General features: G+C 36.0%; 1 long non-coding RNA gene across 1 annotated transcript in view; it reads right to left on the bottom strand.

Moving 5' to 3' along the window:
* Positions 1-749: 749 nt before the first annotated feature.
* Positions 750-16928, bottom strand: part of LOC129515366 (uncharacterized) — a 181855-nt gene continuing 165676 nt past the window's right edge. The window contains exon 4 of the long non-coding RNA XR_008665572.1: positions 750-970. This is a non-coding gene — a long non-coding RNA (uncharacterized LOC129515366). The remainder of the gene's footprint in view (positions 971-16928) is intronic.

Below are 16928 nucleotides of genomic sequence, written 5' to 3'. Positions count from 1 at the left end.
AGCTCAGCATATAGTCATGTGGACAACAGATTCACACAGAAGACAGAGGAAGAGCTCAGCCTGCTTAACCAAATACAGGATGAATTAGGAGAAATTCAGTTGAAAGGGGGATTATATTTATACCATGTTGCTCTAGAGGAAAAACTAAGACTGAAGGGTACAAAGTCAGAAGGCAGATTCTGGCTCAGGGTGAAGAAGAACTTTTGAATCTCTAGAGCCAGACAAACATGTCTTCTTAGGGTGTGAGGGTTTGGAGCTGTCTGAGCTGAGGCTGAATGAAATTCTGCAGAGATATCAGGGAGGAGATTTTTATATGGGGTGAAAGAAAGATGAAGTCTGGACTGAGAACTTCATGTCCTCTTCCAACTCGATTATTCCATGATTCTGTGAATTTAGTTGGTGATGTTCAATGAAATCGGTAACAGACACGGGGCACCTGGAAGCAGGATGAGAAATGCAACGGGGCCTGGAGAGCCTCTTAATGGATATAGAAGTCCTTGAATTATGGAAATTGGCGATATTTATTAAGCCCCATTCAAAATTCCTGCTCAATTGTGAGTGCTTGGAAGGTAATGGGAAAGATTTGCTACTCTGGACACACCCATCTCTTATGACCAAGCAAAGGAAGCCAAAGAGAGGAAAAGACTTGGAAAACCTCCTTACTGAGAAAAAGAGGAGTAAGAGGAAAGAAATCATAATGACAAGAAAGGAGAGACACTATGCATCTTCTCACCTTTGTTCACCCCTATTTCCTACTTAGTGTTGTTTTGGATGCTTTTAATTTCTTCTCTTCTGGGTCCAATCAACGGCTGACCACATCTGTTCAATTGGAAGTATACGTCATCTTGGTTTTGGAATATAGGCAAGTATGCACTTAGTTTTTCTCCAAGCCAAAATGTTGCTCAATGTTTAAGGCTTCTGCCGGTGGAGAGCCAGGAAACATGGGACAATGGTGTTGGGACAGGGATCTCTGCAATAGGGAAGATCAGATTGTTGTCATTCCACATGCCTTTGGGCCATTTCTGTGACCTTTTCAAGAGGGGATCATCCCACCCATAAAGCAGAACCTCACACAAATTATAATGGTATCTTTATCTATGAAACATCCTTCCTTTAAGATCTTGAAGTACTCCATCTAATTAACAAATTCATCTATACAAATTCCCAGGAAGACTACAACAACAATCAGTATGTTCACTTTACATATGAAGAAATATGGAAGTTGATACATAAAGTGCAAATGGGAAAATCTAGAGTCTCTTGAACCCATTTCAAAAGCCATGTAATAGACTATGAACACAGTTTCCTGAACAGAGGTTAGTGGAACTGATGAACCCAAAACAAATATGTTTCAAGCCTTAGGTAAAAATTTAAAGTCAACTAGAGAAATTTTGGAATCATAGTAGAATTACCTAATGCTCATTTCATTTGGCAGAGGAAACTTTAAAACTTACTGCAATATAAGCTTCCAATGCCCTGGCCTCTTAGATAAAGGACATTTAAAACTGGACTGATTATTATCTTCTGTGGGTGTAAACTTCACATCCTAGTATTTTGGTCCACAGCATTTACAAATATTCTTGTTTGAGGCACTATGGCTTTTTTTATGTTTAAACACACACACACACAGAGGAATTAGTTGTTGGAAGTAAAAAGTCAACTGGTATAGCTACTGTATGGTCTTACATTAAATCACTTCTCATTTCACTTCAGATTCAATGGCAAAATAGACAAGTAAATGATTTACATGGAATACATTTAGAACATTCTTGCAACAGAAGAGAGGACATATATGGTGAGAATGAGATCAAAGTTGGGAAAAGTATACATGTTCAAATGTTTGCCACTTATCTCTATGGCTCTTGGTGTATATGGTGCTTTGGGGCAAAGGAGAAAGAATGACAGACCAAATAACTTTTCAAGTTGGATGAGCATAATACAAAGGTATCAGGCCAGTGGATTTACTATCTGCAAGGCTAAGAAAAACAGTATCAGATTATGTTTAAGAAACATAAAAACTATTTTATTAGGTAAGGTTGGGCAAAAATGCTTGGAATCCAATGTTCACTTGCTCTTATGCTCTCTTTCATGTGGAAACAGACTGAGGAAACCCTAGATGAAAAAATACAAACCCAGAAATGACCTTTCTGGTTATGAACTGGGACAAAATCTGGAACCGAACTATGAAAATAAAATACAATTCATAAAAAGGAAAACTAGTGAACAATAGAAACTCCTGAGAGTTCATGATAGAAGTATTAGATTCTGGAAGTCATTTGCACTTAAAGTGCTAGAAACTCATTTTATGACTACCAGAAATTCTTGCTATTTAATTGTTGCAAACAAAGAATACAAACCAAAGAACTTCTGAGTTTACTGAGAAATCTTAGATACGTAAAGTTGGACTATAAGAAGAGTAGTTACTTCCCATGCAAAATTCAGATGAAAAACATGTAAACATGCACAGTCAGTTGCTAAGTAATGGGCATTTGCTGAGTGTTGACTATGCTTTGACTATTGTGTGCAACTACAGTTGTTAAACTTTGGAGCTAATTAGAAATTACCTGGAGCCTTTGCCAAAAGTTCAGATCCTTATCCCTAGAAACTCTATCTGTAGATCTGAGGTAAGGCCAATATATCTACATGTTAGTCAAGACCCTAGACTATTCTGAAGCAGACACTCTTTTGACCAAATTCTAAGACTCAGTGGGTAGATCAAGAGCCACAGTCTGAGTAATGATATAGGTCTGCTTCTTCCAATTCATATTGGACTCAAGCTTGGTTTCCTCATCTTTTAAGTAAATGACATAATGACTCTGACCTTCTAGAACTCTCATGAGGTCATGTATACATAAGGACCAGACACATGACTGGTGCTTAGTAAATGCTTATAACCCTCCTCTCTAATTAGCTCTGTTGCTCTACAGAGAACTAAATGAGGCAGCATGTTCATTTTCTGTCCTTAAGCTCCCCTGATATATTTAGTGGAACACATTAATTGCCCCAAATATGAGGATCTTCCCCCACCAATTATTTCAATTAGCTTGCAATAATCTCATCAAAAGACAATGTATTTATATTCAAAGTGAAATATGTTTAAGACATTGTCAATAAATTGCATCTCCAAAACCTCCAGATATTGATTATATTTGTCAATGAACCTACCCTTTATGTCCTTTTGCTAATATGAAGTAGACAAAGAACTAAGTAGGGAGTTGCTCCAGTGTGTATACTTTACCCACACCACCAAAATATGGAAATTAACACAGGCTACGCTTTAAGAAAATGCTACGATTTATTTATTTTTTATTTTTTTAAAATTTTTTATTTATTTACGATAGTCACAGAGAGAAAGAGAGAGAGAGAGAGAGGCAGAGACACAGGCAGAGGGAGAAGCAGGCTCCATGCACCAGGAGCCCGACATGGGATTCGATCCTGGGTCTCCAGGATCACGCCCTGGGCCAAAGGCAGGCGCTAAACCGCTGCGCCACCCAGGGATCCCGAAAATACTACGATTTAAAAAAAAAAAAAAAAACTTTATTGAAGTATATTTTTTTTTAGAATAAGACTGTTTTAGGTATACAGTTCCATGAATTTTGACAAATGTGTATCAATAATCAACAACCTAGCTAAGATACAGAACATTCCCAATATTCTATAAATTTTCCCTGTGCCTCCCGTAAATTAATCCACGTGTCAGAAGGATATGCTAATCTGATCTATAGCATCACAGATTAGTTTTACGGCTTAGATTTGGTTTCTTTTGCCCAACATAGTATTGGTGAAATTAATCCTTACTGCTGCTGGTATCAGCAGCTGAAGCACTTCTATTGCTGGACAGTTTTCTGTTGTAGAACTCTACCAAAATTTGTTTATTCATTAACCTGTTGATGGGCATTTGAATTACTTTTAATTTGAAACTATTATGAATAACACCTCTATGAACATTTTGTGTATATATATATATATATATATATATATATATACATTCATTTCTCAGACTAAAGTTTTGGGTCATATGGATATATATGCATTCACTTCCCCTTGGAAATGAAATTACTAGCCATATGATACTTACAGGATTAACATTTTAAGAAATTATTTTCCAAAATCTTTACTATTTGTAACTCCCTTCAGCAGTATATGAGAGTTCCAGTTGCTCCACAGAATGTCCACTTACCAGTCTTTTTGAAAGTCATTCCAATAAATGTGAAATAGTATCCCAGTGTTTTGTTTTTTGTTTTGTTTTGTTTTAAAGAGGGAGAGAGGTGGGTGGAGGGCAGAGGGAGAGGGAGAGGATCTTAAGCAGGCTCCACACCCAGCATGGAGTCTGATGTGGGGCTCAATCTCACAACACCTGAGATCATGACCTGAGCTGAAATCAAAAGTCAGACATTTAACTGACTGAACCACCCAGGCACCCCCAGTGTGTTTTTAACTTGTGTTTCCCTAATGGCTATGGATTCAACAATGTTGAGTCACTGTTGAATGTTGAACATCTTTTCATGCACTCATTAGCTGCCCCCACAACCCTGTGAAGTGTCCATTCAAACATTATGCCCATATTTTAAGTGGAGATGGCTGTGTTCTTATGCCTGAGTCTTTATTATACCCTGAGTAGAAGTCTTTTGTCAGATATATTGCAAATATTTTCTCACAGTCTATGGTTTGCCTTCTCATTTTCCTAACAGTGTCTTTTGAAGAGTAAAAGTTTTAATTACGATAATGTTCCATTTTTTTATATACTTGTGCTCCCCTTTTTCTTTTTATACTGTTTAAGAAACCTTAGTAGGCAGCCCAGGTGGCTCAGCAATTGAGCGCCACCTTCAGCCCAGGGCATGATCCTGGAGACCCAGGATCGAGTCCCATGTTGGGCTCCCTGCATGGATGGAAACTGCTTCTCCCTCTGCCTGTGTCTCTACCTCTCTCTCTCTCTCTCTGTGTCTCTCATGAATAAATAAATTAAAAAAAAGAAAGCTTTGCATACCCCAATGGAATGAAAATTTTATTCAATAGTTTTAACTAAAGTTTTAGCATTTATATTTAGGTCTGTGACACTCTTGTAGGTTCTCTAGAGAAACAGAAGCAATAAGTTATTTATGGATATAGATAAATAAATACATACATATCTCTATAATATATCTCTAATATATCTCTAGTAATATCTCTAATAATATCTGTGATAATATCTCTGTCTTTATCCATGGATATAGATAAATATGTGTTTACAATATATCTTTAATACATATCTAATAATATCTATGATAATATCTCTATCATTATCTCTATGAAGAGATTTATTATAAGGAATTAAATCACATGATTATGGAAGTTGGGAAGTCCCAAAATCTGCAGTTGACAAGTTAGAGACCCAGAAACACCAATAGTGTAGTTCTATTGCAAGCCTGAAAGCCTGAGAAGCAGGAGAGCTGAAGATCTAGTTCCTGTTTGAATCTGCATTCAAAGGCAGAAGACCCATGTTCCAACTTGAATACAACCAGGCAGAGAGAGTGAATTCTCCTTTCCTCAGTCAGGCTTTTGTTCTATTCTCCTTTATTCATGGATTAGATGAGGCCCACCCACATTGGGAAGGACAATCTGCTTTACTCAAATTACCTATTCAAATATTAATCTCATCCAATTACACCCTCACAGGTACATCGAGAATAATGTTTAACCAAATATCTGGGTACTCCACGACTTAGTCAAGTTGAAAAAATTTATCATTACACCGTTTCAAATTAATGTTTTCTTATAGTGTTAACTAGGAATACATGTTCATTTCTTCTAAGTAGATGTCCAGTAACATTTGTTGAATTACTTTGATGTCCTAATCAATAAAGATGGACTATAAACCCATGGGTCAATTTTTAGGCTATTAATTCTGTCCTATTGATCTTTTTGTCTGTTTTTAAGTATAACATTGCTTTGATTGTCACAGTGTTATAGTAAGTATGGAAATCAAGTTTGTTTCTCTTTTTCAAAATTGTTTTGGCTATCCTAGCAGTTTTTGCATTTCTCCATAAATTTTTAAATTAGCTTGTCAACTTCTATGCAAAAAACGTGGAGGTCTTGCCCTTCTTTTATTAAATATTTTCCTAAGTAATTTATGTTTTTATGATAACTTTATAAATAACATTTTAAATATTATTTACAATATTTGTAACTTGTGTATAGTGATACTAATAAACAATGATATAATTGATTTTTGCATACCGACCTTGTATATTGCAACTTTTCTAAATTCTAAATATTTCTTCCTATTCTTAGTTTTCTTTGAGTTTTATTATGACTAGGTATTGGATTTTGTCAGATCCTTTTGCATATATTTTTTTAAAGATTTCATTTTTATTTATTCATGAAGGACAAGGAGAGAGAGAGAGAGAGAGAGGCAGAGATATAGGCAAAGGGAGAAGCAGGCTCCGTGTAGGGAGCCTGATGTGGGACTCGATCCTGGCACTCCGGGATCATGACCTGAGCCAAAGGCAAATGCTCAACTGCTGAGCCACCCAGGCGTCCCCCCTTTTGCATATTTATTGAGAAAATTACATGACATTTCTCTTTTATTCCTTATGATATATTACATTTGAATGTTGGAAGAACCTACAAATCCTGGAAAAAGGACATTTGATCATGATATGTCATCTTTTTAAATGTATTAATGAATTTTATCTGCTAATATTTAGCTAATTGTTTTGTATCTATGTTCATAGAGGATATTATTCTAGAGTATTCTTTTCTTTAACTTCTTTGTCACATTTTGCAATCGGAGTTGTTCTGGTCTTAAAAATGCATTGGAAAATGATACCTCCTCAGCTTCCATATTTTTAAAGAGTTTGGGTAAGCGCTGTTATTTTCTCTTCAAATTTTTCATGAAAGTCACCAGTAAAACCATTTGGGCTTGGAATTTTCTTGGTGGGAAGTTTCCTTGATTACAAATACAATGTATTCAGTAGAAATGAGGCCATTCAGATTTTTTTATAGCATTTTCAACCAGGTTTGGCATTGGTGTTTTTCAAGAAATTCACCTACTTTATTAAAGTCGATTAACTGTTGGCAAATGTTCATACTATTCCCCTATTATATTTTTAATAACTGTAGGATCTGAAATAATATTGCATTTTTCATTTTCAATAGTGGTAATCGGTGTCTTTTTTTTTTTTTTTTTTTTTTTTTTAGAGAGAGAGAGAGAGACAGAGAATCTTAAGGAGGCTTTATGCTTAGCATGGAGCCAGATATGGGGCTAGATCTCATGACCCTGAGCTGAAATCAAAAGTTGGACACCAACTGCGACTAAGCTACTCGGGTATCCCATGCATCTTCTCTTTTTCTTGATCAGTCTTTATAGGATTTATTAATTTCATTCATCCTCAAAAGAGTAATGTTTCCTTCCTTCATTTTCTCTATTGCCTTTTGTTTCCTATTTTATTGATATTTTAGTTTTTTATTATTTCCATCCTGCCACTTCGTTTGGGCATGATCCATATATTATAGTTATTCAAATATATAATTATAAAATTATACAAATAATAATAATTTTTTCTAGATTTTTCTAATTTCTTAAGCTAGAAAATTAGGTAATTGATATTGTCAATGTTTCCTTTTTTCTTCCATTTTTAATAAAGCAAATTTTTCTATAAATTTCTTCTAAAGTACTTCTTTGATTGCATACCACAAAGTTGTATACGTTGCATTTTCATTACCATTTGATTTTTTTTCCGGATTCTCCTTTTGAGTTCTCCTTTAACCTGCTATTTATAAATGTGTTTTTGAATTTCCAAATATCTGAAAAAAATTTAAATAGCTCATTAGTATTTATTTATAATTTAATTCCATCATGGTCAGAGAATACTGTCAATAAAACTTTTTTTTTCTGTCAATAAAACTTTAATGGAATTTCAATGATACATCTTCATGAATGTACCATGTGCACTTACAAAGAATGTGTATTTTGTTATCGTTGAATGTAATATCTTATAAATGTTTATTAGGTTAAGTTGGTTAAGAATGTTCAGTTTGTTTGTTTTTTTTTTTAAGTATTTGAGTAAGCATTATTGGCATTGTTTCCCATTTAATTTGATAACATTCACAGGTGAAGATACACACACCTGGAATTTTCCTGATGAAAACTTTTTTTTTCCCTTATTACAAAGACAATTTGTTTAATAGAACTGAGTCTATTTTAAATTTTTTTCTTTAGTTTTTCTATCAATTGATTAAGAGAGGTGTTAAAATCTCCAGCTGAGATTATGAATTCACCTACTTCTATTTATTCTGTCAATTTTGCTTCATGTATTTCCGTATGACTGTTATGAGATACAGACATATTTAGGATTGTTACAGTATTCATTTTTTTATGGCACAGTATTCATTTTGAATGACTAAACCTTTTATCATTATGAAATTTTCCTCATTTTTGCCTATATTTCTTGTTTTGAAATCCACTGTTTCTGATATAAATACACTATATCCCAGCTTTCTTGTGCTTACTGTTGGCATGCCTTTTTCCATTCTTTTACTTTTAAATTATCTGTGTCTATATTTATACTTTGGGTTAATTGAATATTTTTAATATTTACTTTTACTCCTTCTATTGACATTTTTAGAGCTTTATCTCTTCAATTTTTTAGTGATTGCTCTAGAGAGATTAAAATATGTACTCTTAAATATCACAGTATATTTAAAATAAATATTGCACTTATTTCATCTTCATACTTTAAAACTTTTAAAAATAGAAAAAGCTTACAATAGTGATATTCTGTTTCCCTCCTCTTACTTTTTGCTAATATTGTCATCTTGTTTAGGCTCTAATACATTAACAAGCTATATTGTTATTATTATCATTATTATTATCATCAAACAAAAGGTTGTATTTAAAAGAAATTAAAGAAATAAATAAAAATTAAAAACAAAACATCTTATCTTTTCCATTTCTTCTGTACTTCCTTGATTATTTTTTGTAGTTTAGTTCTCATGGTGATGAACTATCTCCACTTTTATTCTTATTTTGAAGATTATTCTCACTAGCCATAGAATTCTTGGTTGCCTTTTTCTTTCATTACTTTAAAAATATTGTTCCATTATAGCCTATCATGCATTGTTTCTGATGATAGCTTACCTATCATTGCTATAGTTTTTCCACTGACCTTAAGGTATATTTTTTTCCGTGGCTTCTTTTAGGATTTATTTCTTTGATTTTCAGCATTTTGCTGTTATGTATGCAGCATAGGTCTTGGCCAAGGATCTGAAGTGAATCTGCATGCAGGCTTCTTTACTTCCCTCAATTCCACTCACCCTTCTCCACGTACATCTGCCCTGGGAATGTCAGCCCGTAAGTCATCAGGAATTTTTATCTCTGCTTCCTCTACTCAGGATAACTGCAAATCTTTGGGCTTCCTTCACCTGTGTGCTCTTGAGCAGTTAGCAAGAGCCTGGTGGGGCATGCCATATGTGTTTACTTTTTCCAAGGATCACAGTCCCCAGGCTGCCTGCTGTTCAGTGCCTAGAAACAGTTTCCTCAGATATTTTGCCCAATTTTATGGTTGTTTATGATGGGAAGGCATGTAGAGTTTCTGTTAACTACTGTGGTCAGAAATGGAAGACCAACTGCCAAAGACTGATTCAGTTTCCTCTATCACATCAGATATTAGGGAAATATATAGAGGGACATATGTGTGTGCATGTATATAGATGTATATCTGTATGTATCTGTATTATTATGTAATTTTACTACTTCTATGCTGATAGTGCTTATGAGCAGTGACATATTATTAACAACAAGCATCCAGTACTCAAATTTTTGCTTTAAATACCAATGGAAAAGCTACTAAAAGTAATAAGAAAAGTGGGATATAAATTTAACTAATCAGTTTGCCAGCTATATAAAAACAATAGTCAATTACAAAATATAATTGAGTAGAACTTCCCATTTATAATAATAACAAAAAAAAATCCTAAGAATACAAGGCATCTGGGTGACTCAGTGGTTGAGCATCTGCCTTTGGCTCAGGTCATGATCCCTGGGTCCTGGGATCCAGTCCCACGTCAGGCTCCCCGAAGGAAGCCTGCTTCTCCTTCTGCCTATGTCTCTGCCTCTCTGTGTGTCTCTAATGAATAAATAAATAAAATCTTTTAAAAATACGTAGGAATAATTATAACAGGGAATGTTAAAAACCATATAATAAAAACTTTAAAACTGTATGGAAAGACACAAAAATAGACTTGAATTAATGAAAAGCCATACCAGGGTCTTACTTAAGAAAATTTAACATCGAAAATGTGCAATTTTCCTTGAGTTGATTTTTAAATATTGTGACACCACAATCAAAATACTAACCTGTTTTTTTTTGTAGTCAAATATTTCTAAGTCAAGAAGGAGGAAATAATTAAAGAATAGTCAAAGAATGGCATTCTAGTGCATTTCTCCCCAAGAACAGCATGAATCATTGTCGTCACAAATGCCATATTCAATAACATTCTTCACCTTACCTTAAAATGTTTACTTTCTAAAGCTCATGGTAGGAGGCTAAGAAAAAATATATTTTAAAAGTGGCTGAGTAAAAGAAGGGGAAACAATATGTGTCATTTTAATGATTTGATATGTGTCTGTGAACCACCCCAGTGGTATGCTTTGAAGTGGAGGTAGAAATAAATTTAATTTAATTAACGTAGCAATGTAAATAAGCCAGAAACTAAAAGTAAAGAGGAGAACCCTTCATTTCATCTGATCAATTATGAGTAGCCTACAAACAGTTTAAGGATTGGATATCTATATCTGGTGCTTTGAGTCACCAAAGGGAGCATGGTGGGTGTCCTAGGACTGTGTTGGAAGTAGAAGTTTCCATATGAGCCCCCAAAAAGGAAATGAGAAAGTGTCAAGTTACATGTATTCTGAAGTCAGCCATGTTCCATATTTTACTACTCTCTTCCATCAGCATTGTCTCATTGTATTATTTATCAAACTTCTTTTGGCACAGATGAAGTGTAAGGTGATGAAAAAAATAGAAATTTTGAGTGAGAGAATTACCAAGTAATATTATTAACAATTCAATTCACTTTAACAGCGAAGAATGTACTAACTCATGAGTCCAAAACTGCTAAAAATTGTGTTGGAAGTTATTTATGATTTGGAAAACATTTTTTTTCTAAATCAAAAATATGATTTCCCTTTACTCATATTTCTTTTTATTTGGACACATAGAAATCTTCATCAAAAAAAGCAGAAACCCTGATTTTTTTTTTATTTAAGCAGAAAACTCTGAAGAGTTTCAGCACATTAGTATGATTTTAACCAAATGATTCCATTTGTATCCAATGCCAGCTTTATTTATGAGAGATGAACCACGGATACCAAAGAGCAGTCTGTTTTGTCCTCTCCACATTCTGTTCACCTCTCTGGTGAAGGGATTCTGAACCACTAATTCAGCACTGGATTAGTGCTGGCCAGAGTTCAGGGGTTGGCCAGGAAGGATGGGAACCCTCCTTAGATCAGGAGATCCCAGTAACGAGCAAATGAAAACAAAGGAAAATGAGAAAAGGGTGGAGGTTGGCTGTGAGTTGCTGACTTTCTGAGTTTCTATTTTAGATCACTTGAATGGAATCATTAGGGCGGATGCCATTTCTACACTATTATGAAGGTCACCAGAAATGGATTTGGCATCTTACTTCTCTTTCCACCTCGGCAAGTCCTACACTAAAGCTTAACCAGAAAAAGTGCTTTAGACCCCATTGTGAAAACATTATCTAAAGGTGTAGCTTTACACTGCACTCTGCCAGCAAACACAGTAAAATGAGCATAATAAAACCTTAGATAGTTCAAGATAATTCAGGGCTCCACTGCAGAAAATATTTATCATATTAAAGCCATTTTTATAAAATGTTAAATCTCTTTTCTCTTGCCTTTACTGAAACTACCTTCTTCGTTCTTACTGTTTATCTTCTTCGATGTTTTCTCTATGTTCTTGCTGTTTCCAGACCCTTGTAACATGTATCCCTGAAAGGACATTGTGTGTGTGTTGTTGTTTTTTTTTTTCCTTTCTTTCTTTATCTGCCCTTGTCTCATTATCTCCCTGAATCTCGACTTTCACTTCTACATAGTTTCCAAATTCACATTCTGACCCTGATTCCTCTTCTGAGATTCAGCCAATATTTTAATCTATGTACCCTTGCCTAGCTAGATGAACCTTGTCCAAATACCTTAGGTAAAAAATTCAGGCACTGTTCTTTTTTTACAAAAAGTGTGGGTATGTGGCTACAGGTGCTTTAAAGTGGCTTTTATAATCATAACCCAAGTGCCTGCAACCTGAATGCCCCCAAAACTCCAGACATCTAAAATTCTTCGATAATCAAAGGGGTAAAAGGCTGAAAGTCTCACACCATATAATGTCCCTCCTGATATCTCCAAGGATTCTTGAAGAAAGGGAACAGGTGGGAGGGAATGGGAGGTTATATTTCCACTAGTTACCTCTCCTAGTCATCTTGTGTCCAATTTCCTGCTTTGGTTAAATTCTGAGTCTTAAGGGCTGCTTTCTTCTTTATGTTTCACATATGCCAATGACTCCCAGATTTGATCTCTCCCTTGAGGTCTGGAATAAATTTCCTAAATGCCTTTTCAACGCTCAACTTGGATATCTGATAAGCATCTCACACTTAAAGTACACAAAACTGGACTTTCCCCCACCCCACACCTGTTTCTGTCATTTTCTCCATCTCAGAAAATGGTACTACCATTTGTCTAATGCCTTGAGCTCAAAATCCAGGAGTCATCTTTGATTTTTCTCTTTCCCACACACCCAGCAATCTATGCACTCTATTTTCAAAATATATATTGAATCCAACAATTTCTCCTCCCCTGCTCTGATACTGTCGTCATCTCTCATCTCTGTACAACCGAATAGCCTCTTGGTGTCTATTGTTTTCCTTTTTTTTTTTAACTTTTTTTTTTAATTTTTATTTATTTATGACAGTCACACAGATAGAGAGAGAGAGGCAGAGACACAGGCAGAGGGAGAAGCAGGCTCCATGCACCAGGAGCCCGACGTGGGATTTGATCCCGGGTCTCCAGAATCGCGCCCTGGGCCAAAGGCGGGCGCTAAACCGCTGTGCCACCCAGGGATCCCCATGTCTATTGTTTTCCTGTTGCCATACTTGCCACCTTACATTCTAATCTCTTCACAAAATCACCATGATTGTCCAAAACATAAGACAAATTATGTCAGTTCCAATTTTTAACCCATCAAGGGGCTCCTCCTTCAAACCCTTTAGCATAGTTGACAAGTCCTTTGTGGTCTTTCTGACACCTATTTCTCTGTCTTCCTCTCCTAACATGTTCTCCCTTGTTTTTTACTTAAACTCCAGCCATCAAGGCTTTCTTATTCTTCCCTTAACATAACAATCTCGTTTCATTTTGGGGCATTTGTACTTGATGATTGTTTCTGCATGGCATGCTTTTTTACCAGTTTTTTACCGTCTATAATTTAATTTAGAATCCTCCCACATAACATGATTATCTGTGCTTAATTTTAATCTCTACTATGAAAGTCATTAGCAACTGAATTGCCCTAAATTCATTACTCATGTTCTATTTCCTTAGCCCTTAATTTCTGTCTTTATAGCATTTATGCTAACTTTAAATTATATTATATACTTGTTTACTTTTTCTTTGTCTCCCCCTGCTCCTCCATAAAGTATGAAGTCCATGAGGGTGGAATCCCTAGTGCCTGGCACACAGTAGGCACTTGAAATATGTTTGTAGAATAAATAAACATGTGGCATTTGTCCATCAACTTTTTAGAACTTTACTTTTCACATTTGTCAAATACAAAGAATAACAAGATTAAGGTAAATATACTCCTGAACACTTAAATACTCTCTTTTTATTTGTCTGGAGAGCAATTAAGTTGCCTTTTCATGACCAAACTGCAACAAAGATCCCAAAGCACCATACACATGACAAAGGGCATGAAGCCTGGTTACCACACACCTATGCCCTCCACACAGAGACACACACACAAAGTTCTAATTGTCTCTGTTTTCAAAAAAAAAAAAAAAAAATTGATGGCTTATCCAAAACTAATTTTGGGGGCATATTTATCAACTATGTAATATCTGTACTTGATTTAATCTCACTTCTCTAGTTATTTTCACCTTTTTTTCCCCAGTCTGGACCAGTTAACTACCCATGGAAATCCCCTGATAATTAATTTTGTTTGCACAAAATGGAGGTCTCTGCCTTGAAGGTATCAATGGAATGCTTTCCTCTACCTCCTAGAGATAGGCACCATGTTTCCTGAAAGTCCAGGTTAATTATTGTATCTATTAGGCCAGGCACACTCATCTTCTTGGAGCAGACTACTTCCTTTCACTGGACACCTTCTCCTTCGCAATTCATGATTTAGGGAGTTATCCTTCATGGCTCTGGTTATTTATTATCTCCCATGAGCAAGTAGCATATCCCACGGTAACTTATACAATTAGGAATTAGAAAGTAACTTTCATCAAAACAAAGGTCATGACCTTCAGTTTCAGACAGTTATTAGTCACAAAACTAGTCTGATAATTTGTGGGGATTAGGGTGGTGATCCACCCTGGCTCACCAGGGGCAGACTGTTACCAAACAACCAATCCTCTGCATATGATAAAAATGCTCACAAATACAATAATAATGGTACAATACTTATATAGAGATGCCCATACTTATATCTTTTATTCCAAATCAAAGTGGGTGGTATAGCAGGCAAGAGAAGATATGTGGAACATATAAAACCTATAAGAACACAAAATATGTAGTAGGCAAATACCTAGTAGGTAGCAGATGCCATACAAGGAGGAACATAGGGCTTCATGTCCCAGAATATCTCACCTGGTTGTGAGATCATTTCATTACTTTAAATACTCTCAGTGCCTCTAAAGTGTTTGTGTTATTTTTCAATTATTAATACCATCTTCTCGCCCTTAAGTCAGGGCCTTTGTGGATATTAGCCCATTAATCATCACAAGCGTCCTGGAGTGGTTAGGAGAAACTTCATTTTGCAGCTGAGAAAACAGGCTGAAATCAGTTAAAGAACTTGCTCAAAGTTATCCAGGTAGTTAAGAGACAGGTATTTTGCAAACCCAGGTCCATTGCATCGGATTCCAAAGTCTAACCTCTTTAAAGTTAGCATACAGAACTCACCACCCACTCACACTGCCATGCACTGCGCTGCACAGAATTCCTGGTGGATGGTGGTGAGAGCCCTGGACCCACAGTCACCAGACCTAGTCCCAAGCCTCTGGCCTCTGTAAGTTGCCAGCAACCAATGGGCACGTCATCTACCTTTCCTCACATGTAAAATGGATTTTAATAATATTAGCTTTACCTTCCTTATCAGCACCTAATTCAGTAACACATGGAAAATGCTGGCAGAGTTGCAAAGTACTATTTAAATGCATGGCATTATGTTATTTTGTAAGCATTCTGAAGTCACCTTTTTAGTACAGATATTATTTGGCTGAAAATGGATGGCAAGCTCCTCATGGTGGAAATTAGGCCTATTATTTTTGGTGCTACTTGCTCCCAGAATTCATCTACTGTTTGATGGAAAAGCCCGTCCCCGTCTCACTCGGCTCACATTCCCGTATTTATTATATCTGATGAGTACATCCCCTCTCCCTTGGAGAGAGAAGGCAGAGAAAAACTGTACAAAGCCCCTGATTTCTGGGGGCTGCTAAGGAGTTCCAGAATTGAAGTGAGGTGCATATGGGTATGTATGGGTTGAGGGAGGCATGGATGCAAGGAGGCAGAAGCCCTGGCAGACCTAACTTATGTAGCCTTGGCTTATGCCTCTTAAAATAAAACTATCACCAGACTTCCTTTCCATAAGATTATTTTAACCCTCTCTTTCTGTTAATCAATTTACTTGGCCAACTTTTCTAAGCTACATAATCATAACCACAGGGGAAGCTGTTATTTTCCCCTCTGATTTATTTATCTATTTCCCCCTTTACACATTCTTCATTGGTTAGGTTGTCATCTGCCTCTATAACTTGCCTGTAGTGATCAGTTCACCAAATATCTGTGAAATCAACTCATTTCTTGGGGCACCCGAACATTTTTTTGCTCTTCTTCCTGGTTGTGCTCCAATTGGAAGCTAAAGGAACTACTACCTTGTGTTTTGTTGTTGTTATTGTTTTGTTTTTTAATTCCTTGGAGTAGAAATATCACCACTGTCTCATTCTCTAATTTTTTGCTTAAATATATTTCTACATCCGTCTATCTTATTTAATCAGACAATATTGGTCATGTGATGATCAGTGAAGCCACTCTTATTGTGTAATTCATCAAACAGGTATTCAAAGAATAATAGTGAAGAAGAACCTTACCTAACACAACACAAGACACAGTCTCTGTCTCTCATGAGTGCTGACCTTACAGTTCTGCTTAGTGTCCTAAGACAGCTATTACAAAGTACCCTAAATCGTATAGCTTAAAACAACAGAATTTTATCTCCTTACACTTCTGGAGATCAGAAGTCCAAAATCAAGATGTTGGCAGAGTCTTGCTCTCTCAAGGCTCTATGGGAGGATCTCTTCCATGCCCTTCTCTTAGCTTCTGGTATTGCCAGAAATCCTTGGCCTTCCTTAGTTTGCAGCTACATAACTCCAATCTCTGCCTCTGTGGTCACAAGACTATCTCCCTGTGTCTTCCAGTCCTCTTATAAGGACACCAATCACACTGCATTAAGGGCCCAATCTCCTCTACTACGATCTAATTTTAACCTAACACATTACTTCTGCAATTACTTTACTTAAAAAAAAAAAAAAAGGTCATATTCTGAAGTTCTGGGAAGGACATGAATTTGGGGGGCCCATTATTCAACTCTGGACAGGTTCCCTATGAGGCAGCTGCCAAAAATCAACACCTGCCATTTCTCTGTTGCTTTAAGGGCAAG

This window comes from Nyctereutes procyonoides, unplaced genomic scaffold, assembly GCF_905146905.1.
Source record: "Nyctereutes procyonoides isolate TBG_1078 unplaced genomic scaffold, NYPRO_anot_genome, whole genome shotgun sequence".
In the NCBI taxonomy this organism is placed as follows: Eukaryota; Metazoa; Chordata; class Mammalia; order Carnivora; family Canidae; genus Nyctereutes; species Nyctereutes procyonoides.
The sequence above is the reverse complement of the archived record's forward strand: the minus strand, read 5'-3'. Positions and strand labels throughout refer to the sequence as shown.